General features: G+C 41.6%; 1 long non-coding RNA gene across 2 annotated transcripts; it reads left to right on the top strand.

The window, feature by feature from the left end:
• Nucleotides 1-9: 9 nt before the first annotated feature.
• Nucleotides 10-12,094, top strand: LOC108176996 (uncharacterized). 2 transcript variants are annotated; one of them, XR_016212990.1, is made up of 5 exons: nt 10-373; nt 648-698; nt 8,998-10,222; nt 11,390-11,513; nt 11,863-12,094. It is a non-coding gene; the product is annotated as an uncharacterized LOC108176996 (long non-coding RNA). The 2 variants fall into 2 exon arrangements; XR_001793710.4 differs by lacking the exon at nt 11,390-11,513 and having other exon boundaries at nt 19-373.
• Nucleotides 12,095-13,301: the final 1,207 nt, after the last annotated feature.

Raw genomic sequence — 13,301 nt, 5'->3', positions numbered from 1 at the left:
CGCGGGCCCGCCTCTGGGTGGGGGTGGGGGGCGGTGGTGCTGGTGTCCAGCTATTTGTGTTCGGGGCTGGGAGGCGCCGTAGGGTGTGCAGTGGTGTCGTCGGCGCGCAGTAGTTACGGGGCGGGAGTCATTTGCTGTCCCGGGGCTGAGATGGCCAGGCCAGAGAATTAATTGTTCCTACCCTCCTCAGGCCCTGGGGACCGCGCGCCCAGAAGGCCAGTGGCGTGTTGAATTCCGCTGCCCGACACTCCCTCAGAAACCCGAGCGGTTCCCAGTGGCGGGCCCAAGTGGCGAAGAAACGTCAAAGGACTTTTTTGATTTTTCCTATTAGAACATACATAGGCACCCCACTCCCCCCCAGGATTGTCTAAAAGTAAGACTTAAAGAAAGTAATATCCCCAGCCATCCCTTCTGCTGTGTAGTTTTCCTTTATTTTTGGTGTTTTAGAAATGAATGCTATGTGGTTTCATATTCTCTTAACTATTTTTGATAAAATATTTTGCATCGATAAAGTTTGAGCCTGTGCTCCCAATGTATGGATCATTTGAGAATTGCATACATGTACATTATACTACATAGGTAAAGATAGAAATATTAGAATACTCCAAAAACTAAATATAAATAGAAACTCTGATATTATCTTCCAGCAGGTAGCCCACTGAAGAGTTCAATGCTGTCATTATGGATTGGCCAGAAGAGTAAGTGATATTTAGTGAACGTTCAGCAAATGATTGTTGACTGAGTTAATAGATTGCTACATTATTGCTGGAGGTAAATAAATGAAAGATACACTCAAAACAACAGGACTAATCAGTTAAATATTAGTAGGGGTTCATTTACTGCTCACTGTAGGTAAGAGTATAACATACTATCTACTTTGGCTATACAGAATGTATTAAACATTCACTTCCTGTTCACTTGTATTATATATTGTGAGAGTTGTGTATCCTAACCATTTTTATGGGCTTCAAGGTCAGTTTAATATTAGAAAACACTAGTGCAATGAATATAATACTGAGGGGAATATGTGGCTTTTGATACAATTGAGCAGGTTTTTTTTTAAAGGTTTATTTTTATTTGTGACGCAGAAATACAAACAGAGGGAGAGGCAGAGACAGAAGTCTTTCATCCGCTGGTTCACTCCCCAGATGGCTACAATGGCCAGAGCTGGGCAGGTCCAAAGCCAGGAGCCAGGAGCTTCTTCCAGGTCTCTCATGTGGGTACATTGGCCCAAGCACTTGGGCCATCTTCTGCTGCTTTCCCAGCCCACAAGCAGAGAGCGAGATGAGAAGAGGAGCAGCCTGGACACAAACTGGCGCCTATAGGATGCCTGTACAACAGGTGAAAGTTTATGCCACAGCATCAGCCCAAGCATTTGTTCTTAATCACTAGAAATAGAAGGGAACTTCTTTAACCTGATAGAGTCTATGAAACACACACCCACACCCCTACAATGATGTGCTAGAAGCCTTCCCTGTTAGACTGGATACAAGACAGAGATGATTCCAACTATCCTTAAATAAAACAGTGGTACTGGACATTCAAATATCCCAAACAGGCAAAAATGTTAGAAAGAAAGTTACAGGTCTGTGATTCTTTGTGGAGTTTAGAAAGAGTATCAGATTTTTTTTTCAAAGTATAATAAAATTATTTCCATACCTTAGTAACACAGAAAATGAAAGTTTAAATTCCATTTAAAGTTTGAAATTTGAAATTTCATAGCCATACAGAATAGCTAAGAGGTACAAAGTTCATGGGGATAAGTCTGACAAATTTTAGTTCTCAGAGGAAAAAATAAACTGGCACATGGAGATGATCCCTTCATCAAACTGACCTGAATTCCTACATTTCAGTGTGCCAGTTTATTCCTGAATGGGAGCAATTATCTTAGCCTGAATTTGCAGAAAGGGCTATAGCTGTAGAAGGCTACTCCAACGTAGGATGTGGGCATCTTTACCATTAGGCCAAATGTCTGCCTCCTTACTTTTAAGTCTTATATCAGGTCTTTGATCTATTTTCAGTTAATTTTTCTAATGGAGTTGAATGAAGGTGGAATTTTACTGTTTTGTATGTGAATATTTACTTTTCAGATATCATTTGATGAAAAGACCATCCTTTCTTCTACTGAGTTGGTTTAGCCTCCTTGTCAAAAATCATTTGATTGTGTATGTGAGGGGTGAATTCTGAGTACTGTATTCTGTTCTTTTCATTAAAAAAATTTTTTTTTGACAGGCAGAGTGGACAGTGAGAGAGAGAGACAGAGAGAAAGGTCTTCCTTTGCCGTTGGTTCACCCTCAAATGGCCGCCATGGCTGGCGCGCTGTGGCCGGCACACCGCACTAATCCGATGGCAGGAGCCAGGTACTTATCCTGGTCTCCCATGGGGTGCAGGGCCCAAGTACTTGGGCCATCCTCCACTGCACTCCCGGGCCACAGCAGAGAGCTGGCCTGGAAGAGGGGCAACCGGGACAGAATCCAGCGCCCCGACCGGGACTAGAACCCCGTGTGCTGGCGCCGCAAGGCTGAGGATTAGCCTAGTGAGCCACGGCGCCGGCCTCATTTAAATAATTTTGCTTGTGCCAGTACCACACTGTTTTGATTATTGTTGCTTCATAGCAAGCTTTAAAATCAGGAGTTGTGCATCCTCTAGCTTTGTTCTTTTTTTCAAATTTTTTCTATTTATTATTATTTGAAAGGCAGAGTTACAGGGAGGCAGAGGCAAGGAGGGAGAGGTCTTCCATCTGTTGGTTCACTTTCCAAATGGCCACAACGGCTGGAGCTAGGCCTATCTGAAGCCAGGAGCCAGGAGCTTCTTCTGGATCTCCCATGCAGGTGCAGGGGCCCAAGGACTTGGGCCATCTTCTGCTACTTTCCCAGGCCATAGCAGAGAACTGGACCAGAGTGGAGCAGCAGGGACTGGAACCAGCGCTCATATGGGATGCCCGCACTGCGGGTAGTGGCTTTGCCCGCTATGCCACAGCTCCAGCCCTGCTCAAATTTTTTAAAATTATCTATAGTCCCTTAAGTTCCAAATGAATTCTTGTTTCTGAAAAAAAAAAAAAATACTCTTTGTGTTTTAACAGGAATCACATTAAGTCTGTATTTCACTTTGAGTAGTACTGACATCTTAACACTATTGTGTCTTCCAGTCCATGAGCATGGGACGTCTGCCTGTTTACCTATGCCTTCTTCAATTTTATTCAGCAATGTGTTTGTTTATTTTTAAAGATTTATTTATTTCTTTGAAAGGCAGAGTTACAGAGAGGCAGAGGCGGGGGCATGGGTTTGGGTGAAACAAATCTTCCATTTGATGGTATACTCCCCAGATGGTTGCGAGGGCCAGAGCTGTGCCAATCTGAAGCCAAGAGTTAGGAGCTTCCTCTGCGTCTCCAACATGGGTGTAGGGGCCCAAGGACTTGAGCCATCTTCTACTGCTTTCCCAGGCCATAACAGAGAGCCAGATCGGAATTAAAGCAGCCTGGACACAAACTGGCGCCAATATGGGATGCCATCACTGCAGGGAGCAGCTTTACCCGCTGTGCCACTCAGCAGGGTTTTATAGTTTTCATTGTACAAGTCTCTCATCCTCTTGGTTCATTCCTAAGTACTTTTATTTTTGATTGTCTTCTAAATAGAATTGTTGTCTTAATTTGCACTCAGATTGCTCATTTTTAGTACATGGAAAAGCAATTGACTTTTTTTTTTTTATCTTTTTCCGATTGATATTTGTGTATTAACTTTATATCCAGTATTCAGGTTGCCAAATTAATTAAGTGTGAAAAGTTTTTTGTGGAGCCTTTAGGTTTTCTGCATAAAAGAACACATCTGCAAACTCAGATAATTTTACTTCTTCCCTTTGAATTTCAATGTCTGTTAACATTTTTCTTGACTAATTTCCTTCCCTAATTGCTGAGTATATACTTCTGAATTGTATATACTACATTGAATTGAAGTGGTAAAAGCAGACATTATTGCATTGTTCCTTTTCTTAATGGAAAAACTTTCAGTTTCAGTATTGAATATGTGTGCTGGGGGTTTTTCATACATGGTTTCTACTGTGTTGCAGTAGCTTCATACAGTAGTTTTTCTGAATTTTTTTATATCATGGATATTCGATTTTTGTCAAATGCTTTTTAGCATCAAATGAGATGAGATGATCACGTGGTGATTTCCCTTCATTCTGTTAATGGTATTGAGTTGTACATATGTTGAACCATTTTTGCATCATGGGAATAAATCCTATTTGCCATGGTGTATAATTGTTCAATGTAGCACTGAATTTATTTTGCTGGTATTTTATTGAGGATATTACATCAATGCTTATAAAAGATACTGCTCTGCAGTTTTCTTTTCTCATGGTGTCTTTGTCTTTCTTTGGTATTTGGGAAATTCGGGTTCATAGAGTGAATTAGCAAGTTACCTCTCTTCAATTTTAGGGGAAACTTTGAGAAATATCAGTGTTGGTTCATCACAAAATGTTTGAATGCAGTCATGAAGTCATGAAGCCCAAGACTTCTCTTTGTTGAGAAATTTTTGAATATTGATTCAATGTTCTTACTAGGTACAGATCTATTCACATTTTCTATTTCTTTGTGGTTTAGTATAGATGAGTATTGTGTTTCTAGGCATTTATCCATTTCATCTAGGTAGTCCAGTTTGTTGATGTGCAGTTGTTCATGGTATTCTCTTACTGTCCTCTTTTCACTTGTAGAATCATAGCAATGTCCTCACTTTTATTCCCAATATAATAGAGTCTTCTCACTTTTATCTTTGTTCATCTTGCTAAATGTTTCTTAATTTTGTCGATCTTTTCAGAGAACCAACAGCTGGGATCATTGATTTTCTCTATTATATTCTACTCTTGATTTAATTTATTCATGCTTTAATCCTGGTTCTTTCTTCCTTTGGCTAGCTTTGGATTTAGTTTGTTCTCTTTTTTCTAGTTCCTTAACTAGAAACTTTCCTAGTTCCTTAACTTATTGATCTGAGATTGTCCTTCTTTTGTATAAGCATTTCTATGTATACAATTTTCCTGTTAGCAATGTTCTCACCACAGGTTTGGGTATGTTGTATTTTCCTTTTTCATTTGTGTCTAAGTACGTTATATTTCCTCTCATGATTTCTTTTTTGTTCCATTATTTGTTTAAGGGTGTGTTGTTTAGTTTCCACCAATTTTGTGAATTTTCCAGTTTTCTGCCAGTCATTGATTTATAACTCAGCCTGTTAGAGTAGTCAGTTTTTGTGATATCTATCTTTACAAATCAGTAAGACTTAATTTATGTCATAACATTTGATCTGTCCTGGAAAGTATTGCATGAGAAATTCAATGGTATCTTTACTTTCAAGCTAACAAGATCCACACAGGAATGTAAACTAGTTTCTTAGAATTTTGAAACTATCATAGACTCTCTTAAACTAGTGTGTTTAGGTTCTCTAGAGGCAGAGATGTGGCATATATCTAAGGTAATATTCTTCAGGAAGAGGGAAAAACAAACCCTTTAAGGGAATTAGAAAAGGATGAGGAATGAGAAAGAGCCAAATAAACAGCAGGTCCCCTTAGTCTCATGAGATAGAGGGGCTTGGTAGACTGTAGCAATAAATATGCAGAACTGCCTTTGCTTGAAGTGAGGGAACTCACCTCCTGCCCTTCTGCATTCATTCACTGTCTGTGTATTGTGGGTGGGGAAGACAAATGGTAACCTCCCAGGCAAGGAACTCCAGTATCCAGTGAAGGGGGTAATCTCTTAACATTTGTAGCCACACTCAACAGTTCAACTGTACTGGGACTGGGGCACCAACCACTGAGAGGATCTCTGCAGGTCACCATTAACAGCTATACACATTATATACCACCAACTGGCAACATTAGCTTACTGTACTTTTGTTATTAAATATTTATCTCATGGGATGCTTGATCTGCTTTATTCTAGTGTTTAGTCATCTCAATGGTTGTTGCTAATCTCATTTTGTTTAGACATAGAAAACAAAAATTTTGCTTTTATTGACTTTAAAGCTCATTAGCCCTGCCATCTTTTTACTGTTATGGATAGCTACAGAATGGCTAGTGTGCTAATAGGATCAGTGTATTAGATTTTCACAAATATTTGGTTATAATCTATTTTTTTGTTTCTTCATTAAATATTATGTTAGTTTTCTATAATAGCAAAACAAATTATCAAGAAATGAACCACTTATAACACCACAAGTTAAGAGTCTAACATATTTTAGCTGCAGCTTCTGTCCAGTGTTTTTCAAGACTGAAATCAAGGTATTGGTCAGCTGTATCCTCATCCAGAAGCTCAACTAGGAAAATAACCACCTCCAAGCTTGCCCCAGTGGTTATGCAAAATGAGAGAGAGAGAGAGAGAGAGAGTGAGAGTGAGAGAGAGTGAGAGTGAGAGAGAGAAAGAGAGATCTTCCATCTGCTGGTTCATTCCCCAAATGGCCACAAAAGCTGGAGCTGATCCAAGCTGAAGCCAGGAGCCAAGAGCTCCATTTGGGTCTCCCAGGTAGGTGACAGGGGCCCAAGTTCTTGGCACATCTGTTGCTTTCCTGGGCACATTATAAATATGGATATGAATATGGATATGAAGTGGAACAGTTGGAATTCAAATCAGCACTCCTGATATGTGATGCATTGCAGGTAGCAGCTTAGCTTGCTATGCCACAATGCTGGCCCCCTGGAGTATCACCCTTTCTACTCAAAAGGAGTGTTTTTGTTTTCCAGATGTAGTGGAATATAAAATCCATCAAGAAATTGAAAGTACAGAATCCGTCTGCAGTATAATAGCAAGACTAAATATATAACTGTAAATAGAGCTTTGAGGAAAGAACATCAATAGATGCTAAATCTAGAGGGAAAATTATGATAAGAGTAGAAGATTGACTTGGTTTCCCTACAGTTGCTTACTATTTCAAAGAGGAATGCTATAACTATACAGAGGAGAGGCCGGCGCCATGGCTCACTAGGCTAATCCTTCGCCTGCAGCGCCAGCACCCCGGGGTTCTAGTCCTGGTTGGGGCACTGGATTCTGTCCCGGTTGCCCCTCTTCCAGTCCAGCTCTCTGCTGTGGCCCGGGAGTGCAGTGGAGGATGGCCCAAGTGCTTGGGTCCTGAACCCTCATGGGAGACCAGGAGAAGCACCTGGCTCCTGGCTTCGGATCAGCGCGGTATGCCAGCCGCAGTGCGCCGGCCGTAGCGGCCATTGAGGGGTGAACCAATGGAAAAGGAAAAGCTTTCTCTCTGTCTCTCTCTCTTTCTCACTGTCTAACTCTGTCTGTCAAAAAAAATAATAATAACTATACAGAGGAGAAACCATATAACATCTTGATCAAATTTTTTTAGAAAACTTTTATTTAATAAATATAAATTTTGAAAGTACAACTTTTGGATTATAGTGGTTTTTTTCCCCCCATAACCACCCTCCCATCTACAAACCATCCCATCTCCTACTCCCTCTCTCATCCCATTCTTCATTAAGATTCATTTTTAATTTTGATCAAATGTTGACAGAAAATTTCTTGGGGCTGATGCTATGGTGCAGCAGGTGAAAGCCACGATGTATGCACGCTGGTTCAAATCTCAGTTACTCCATGTCTAATCCAACTCCCTGCTAATGGCCTGGGAAAGCAGCAGAGGATGGCCCAATGCCTTGGGTCCTTGCACTCCATGAGAAACTGGGAAGAAGCTCTTGTCTCCTGGCTGCAGCCTTGCCCAGCCCTGGCCATTCCAGCCATTAGGGAGTAAACCAGTGGATGGAAGATATCTCTCTCTGTCTAACTCTCACTTCAAATAAATCAATCTTCTTTTTAGAAAATTTCTTATGGGTCTCTGTTAGTTTCTCATGACCAGAAACACTTCATTTTATTCTAGATTATTAGTTTGAAGATATTTTTACAGAAAACATCATTGGAAGATAATGTTTCTCCATAGCCAAAAACAGTAATGCTTACTGCCTATTATAAAAGATTTAGGTTCCCCAAGCTCTAGGTCTCTCTTTTGTAATACAACCCACTAAATGTGCAGGCATCCATCAGAGCCCATTTGATTCACCCCTGTGAAATTTCTGTGCCAGAGGAACTGATGTAAATATTCTGATTTTCATATTACCTTCAGTGCTATTAATAATAATATTCTTTGTGTCTGACCTAGATAGCATTACCAATATCTTCTACCAGCATCAGTGAAACTGCTGTTTCTTTTTTGGTCTCCTGTAATAGAGAATTCATGTCCTTCTATCTTTAAAGACTGTATGGAAGTATTTGTGTAAATGTGTCATCTTTTTTTTTTTCCTAGTAGTTCTTTATCTGTCCTTTGCATTTTTTTTTGAAAGAGAGAAAGACACAGATCTGCCTTTTTAAAATGTATTTATGTATTTGAACAAGAAAGAAGCAGAGAGAGGGGGGAAAGACAAGAGACAGAGATATTTCATCCACTGGTTCACTCCCCCAAATACCTGCAGCAGCCATGACTTGGCCAAGCTGAAGCTAGGAACCTAGAATTCAATCTGAATCTCTCATATAAATGGCAGCAACTGCAGTACTTGAGCCATCACTGCTGCCTCCTAGGGTACATATTAGAAAGACTTTGGAGCTGGAAGCAGATCCAGGAGTTGAATTAAGACACTCTGATATGAGATGCAGGCATCCCAAATGGTTTCTTAATCATGGTACCAAACACCTGCCCTCATTTTCTTTTTCTTTGTTTAAAATAGATTTTCAATGCAAAAATTCTGAATCACTCACCTTTAAATGGTGGCAGTTCTATTAATTTAGTCTATAATTTGTACAAGAACAGGATAAATAATCTGATGTATTCTTCTCCTTGCATTGAGAGTTATTTTGATTGCATCCTCAGAACTTCAGCTAGAAGAATGAATTTATGATTTGGGATAAAATTAGCTGTTTATGATATAGAAAATCACAAGCTACAAATCAAGTGAAGAGAAGGGAGAACTAATATGGATTTGTTTGGCTTTGCTTCTGTTTGTGTGTTTTAGACAAAAGAATCAGCTTCCATGGATGGATATTGAGACTGAGATAATTTAATGGGATAAAAATGAGATCCATTCCACCATCTTCACCCATACTTTTCTGAGAGGAAATACTAAATCATCAAAAAGAATCCATTGGAGGATTACATCATTTTTCTTGAGTGATTCATACAGACTTATTTCAAGCTGAAGTTATGGCTCCTGTAATATGGACAAGCTCATGAAAAGCCAGAAGATCTTTATTTAGGAATTCCAGGATTTTTTATTTCCCAAGGAGTAGTCAAAATCACATTACTATGAAAGTTATACTTCCCTCATATTATCCTGAGTCATGTTGTCTTGGAAAGAAAGGTAATAGTCATGGTGGTGAGCTGCCCTAATCATTAAGGAAATGGCAGCAGCTCTTTCCTATGAAGACACCAATCCAGAATCAGTGCACTCTCTGCCCCATCTACACAACCTGACCCTATGAGGTTCCCTTAGAGAACTCCTGTGTTCCTCTGGCAGTGCCCAGGCCAAGGAAAACCCCATCACTGTCTCTAGACAAAGCCTGGGTAATTGAAGCACATACAGTGATGCAGCTCTTCCATCATATGGAAAGAAGTTGAATGTCCTTTGTGTCGCTCCCCCTCTTCGTGGAGGAACGACACAGGACCCTGCGCTGTTCTTTCATCTGCTCGGCCCTCCCCGGGTTTGCTGCTGGTTCTTCCCGGGTTGGCTACCGACCCTTCCACCTCCGTGGAAGGGCGGTTCCCCCTGCCACTTTCCCCACTTCCACGGGGGAGCAGCACACCGCTGGCCGGCTCTCTCGGGGGCTGCACAGGTGTTCCTTCAGATAGATGTTCCTGGTGCATGTTGTCTCTCTCCTCCTTTATAGTCCTCTTCCACCAATCCCAACTCTGCTACCCACACGCCGAGTACGCTGCTCTCCTCCAATCAGGAGCAGGTCCTACTGTTTATTGGTTGAACTGGAGGCAGCTGTGTAGAAGCTGTTTGCTCCTCTCCCAGCGCCATATTGTGGGAGAGCAGATGCATAGAATAAGTCTTAATTCCAGTAACAGTATAGTCCGAGTTGCTCCCCACACTTTGAAAATGGATGAAGATCCTAGGCTGAAGCAAGCTCTCCAGGAAGATGGTTAGTGTTTGGGGAGCCAGAGGTCAGAAATGAGGGATGAACTGCAGACTTTCCATGCTTTCTCCTTCCCTCCAGCAGGACCAAGGAAAGAATCAGGTAAAGTTACAGTTCTTGTGTTCACCTGTTTGCATCTATTGGTAACGCATATTTTAAAATTGTTCAAAATAGCCGCTGAAATTGTCATTGTAGCTTAATATTTAGCCTGGAAACATACAGTTTTGGTCCTTGAAAAAGCAATCCATCCACATTAGGACTAAAGGGTCACTTTTCCATCCCCTGCAGCCCTCTAAGATCCAATCAGGAGACAGAAACCACAGCAGTTATTTGAGTAGAAAGAATGTCATGTAAATAATGGTAATTTACATTAAAGGTACTAACTTCCAAATGGGGAAAAAGAACTGTGAGCAATCATGGAAATATAAGGGGACTTAAAATTTTATGAAAAATGAATACTATGAAAACCTATGCAGCCGGCGCTGCAGCTCACTAGGCTAATCCTCTGCCTTGCGGCGCCGGCACACCGGGTTCTAGTCCCGGTCAGGGCGCCGGATTCTTTCCCGGTTACCCCTCTTCCAGGCCAGCTCTCTGCTGTGGCCAGGGAGTGCAGTGGAGGATGGCCCAAGTGCTTGGGCCCTGCACCCCATGGGAGACCAGGATAAGTACCTGGCTCCTGCCATCGGATCAGCGTGGTGCGCTGGCCGCAGTGCGCCTTCCGCGGCAGCCATTTGAGGGTGAACCAACGGCAAAGGAATTGACCTTTCTCTCTGTCTCTCTCTCTCACTGTCCACTCTGCCTGTCAAAAATAATAAAAAAATTAAAAAAAATTTAAATAAAAAAAAAGAAAACCTATGCATGTGATTCAAAAAAGTGTGCATCAAAAAATAAACTTATAGTTTAATTCCATTTCTCCATGAACTTTTGACTGTGTGCCCTTTTAGCAATGTCAGGAGGCAAGCACTGCTCCCAATCCTGAGGGTAGAAGGTAAAAAACAGAAAACCTTAGAAACTTGGGAAAGGGGGTCTGTGGTGCTAAAACCTAGGCCCCTATGGAACAGACTTCAGCCACTTGATGCTGATGAGGGTAGTGATGTGGGCTCTGCAAGTCTGGAAAATACTGGAAACAGGATTTAGCTGCTATTACAAAAAAATATGACTGCTGCAGGGCTGAAAAAAGTGTGGCCAGAGTGATTTTCAGTAGGAACCACAAGCAGATAGAAAGTCATCAAGAAGCAAACAGGAAGCAAGTCCTCTCTTCCTCTCCAGTATCTACCTTTCATGGCCTCTGCCGGAAGATGCCAAGCTGGAGCCACTTAGTGGAGCAGAAATGTGGTCTGCAGTGTCCAGGGCACACACTATCACAAGGAGAGAAAGGGAGACTGAGGTGCAGGTAAGAAACAGTATCTGGTACAGGATGAATAAGAGAGTAAACAGGAAACTTATCTCAATGTGTTAGTGATGCATGTAAAGGTAAATGGTGGCTTCATGGAAAACCTCACTCTCTGCTCCCACCCACTTACCCCATCAGCTCTCTTTCCTGCTGACACACCCATCCACCAAGGCACCATTAGAGAATAATCCTTGATGCTTACCCTTTCATACCTTGTGTTCAATTATCAACTAGACTTCTGTCTGTCACTCTCAGTGTCTGTAACTCTACCTCTCAAATAAATAAAATCTTTTAAAGGGTGGGGGGGGGACCACCGGTTCTAGTCCGGGCTGCTCCTCTTCCAATCTAGCTCTCTGCTATGGCTTGGGAAAGCAGTAGAAGATGGCCCAAGTCCTTGGGCCCCTGCACCCACACGGAAGACCGGGAAGAAGCTCCTGCCTGGCTTCGGATTGGCGCAGCTCCAACCATTGCGGCTATTGAAGAGTGAACCAATGGATGGAAGACCTTTCTCTCTGTCTCTCCCTCTCACTGTCTGTAACTCTATCTCTCAAATAAATAAATAAAATCTTTTTAAAAAATTATCAACTAGAGTCAGTTTTGCCACTTAAATGAACTTCTCCACATACATTGTCACTAAACCAGTTTAGGCACACATCATTTCTGCATGTTCTAACACAACATCCTTAGCAGTGCTATTGCTCTGTGCAGTTTCATCTCCTTTTAGTCTAATGAGTCTTATCCCCAAGCAATGCAGTAGTATCATCTGAGAACCATTTTAAAATATTCCCAAGAATGTGGATTTAATTGGTTTGGGTTGTAACCTGAGGATCAGCAATTTTTTTTTTTTTTTTTTGTACAGGCAGAGTTAGACAGTGAGAGAGAGACAAAAATTAATTAATTTGAAAGGCAGAGTGACAGAAGGAGGGATCGAGAGAGGGGAGAGAGATGTTCCATCTGTTTATTCACTTCCCAAATAACCCACAACAGCCAGGGCTGGGCCAGGTCAAAGCCAGGAGCCAGAAATTCTGTCCATGCCTGCTTCGTGAGTGGCAGGAACCCATGTACTTGGGCCATCATCCGCTACCTCCTAGAGTGTGCAGTAGCAGGAAGTTGAGTGAGAAGCAGAAGCAGGGCTCAATCCCAGGCACTCCAAAATGTGATATGGACATCCGAAGAGGCAGCTGAACATGCTGTGCCACAGTGCCCCTGAATCAGCTTTGTGCGCTGCATTCCCTGTAGTTCAAAAGTTTATCCAGCCTTGACAGCCATTATTTTAGTCTTTCTTCCATGTCAGTCTCATATCATCATTATTTTTTGATGTGCAAATCCTATAATGTGTCAATATACCACCCCAAATCCTCATTGATTACCCAAACCAGCAGATGATGTAACTAATGGGCATACTCATATTTCCTCTTAATCTGGTTCCCACATGCTTTTTTTCAGTCCTGCTAATTCTTTTCCCAAACACTCTCACTGACCTGAAAAGGCCTAACCTCATTCTCAAACAGCATTAAGCTTGTTGCAATTTCCTGAACAAAGGAGGCTCTGTCACCTGTGCAGACACCTGTACGTGTGTTCTCTTCCATCCCTCCCAGAAAGACTCTCACTCAAACCACAGTGAAGTTGAATCACATAATTAAGAATACATAATGTAATGTCAGCGTTTTAACTGTAGTGGTTTAAAGTGTTTTTGTCATCCAGTTTTTTATTCTCCTCTCAAAACACTTGACAGTCAGATTTACAGAGGACTCTAATAAATATTTTTTTGAAAAGTGGGAGTATTTT

Source organism: Oryctolagus cuniculus, chromosome 9, assembly GCF_051225735.1.
Source record: "Oryctolagus cuniculus isolate XC-2025 breed Fujian yellow rabbit chromosome 9, ASM5122573v1, whole genome shotgun sequence".
Lineage (NCBI taxonomy): Eukaryota > Metazoa > Chordata > Mammalia > Lagomorpha > Leporidae > Oryctolagus > Oryctolagus cuniculus.
Note: the sequence above shows the minus strand (reverse complement) of the source record. Positions and strands in the feature narration are given on the sequence as shown.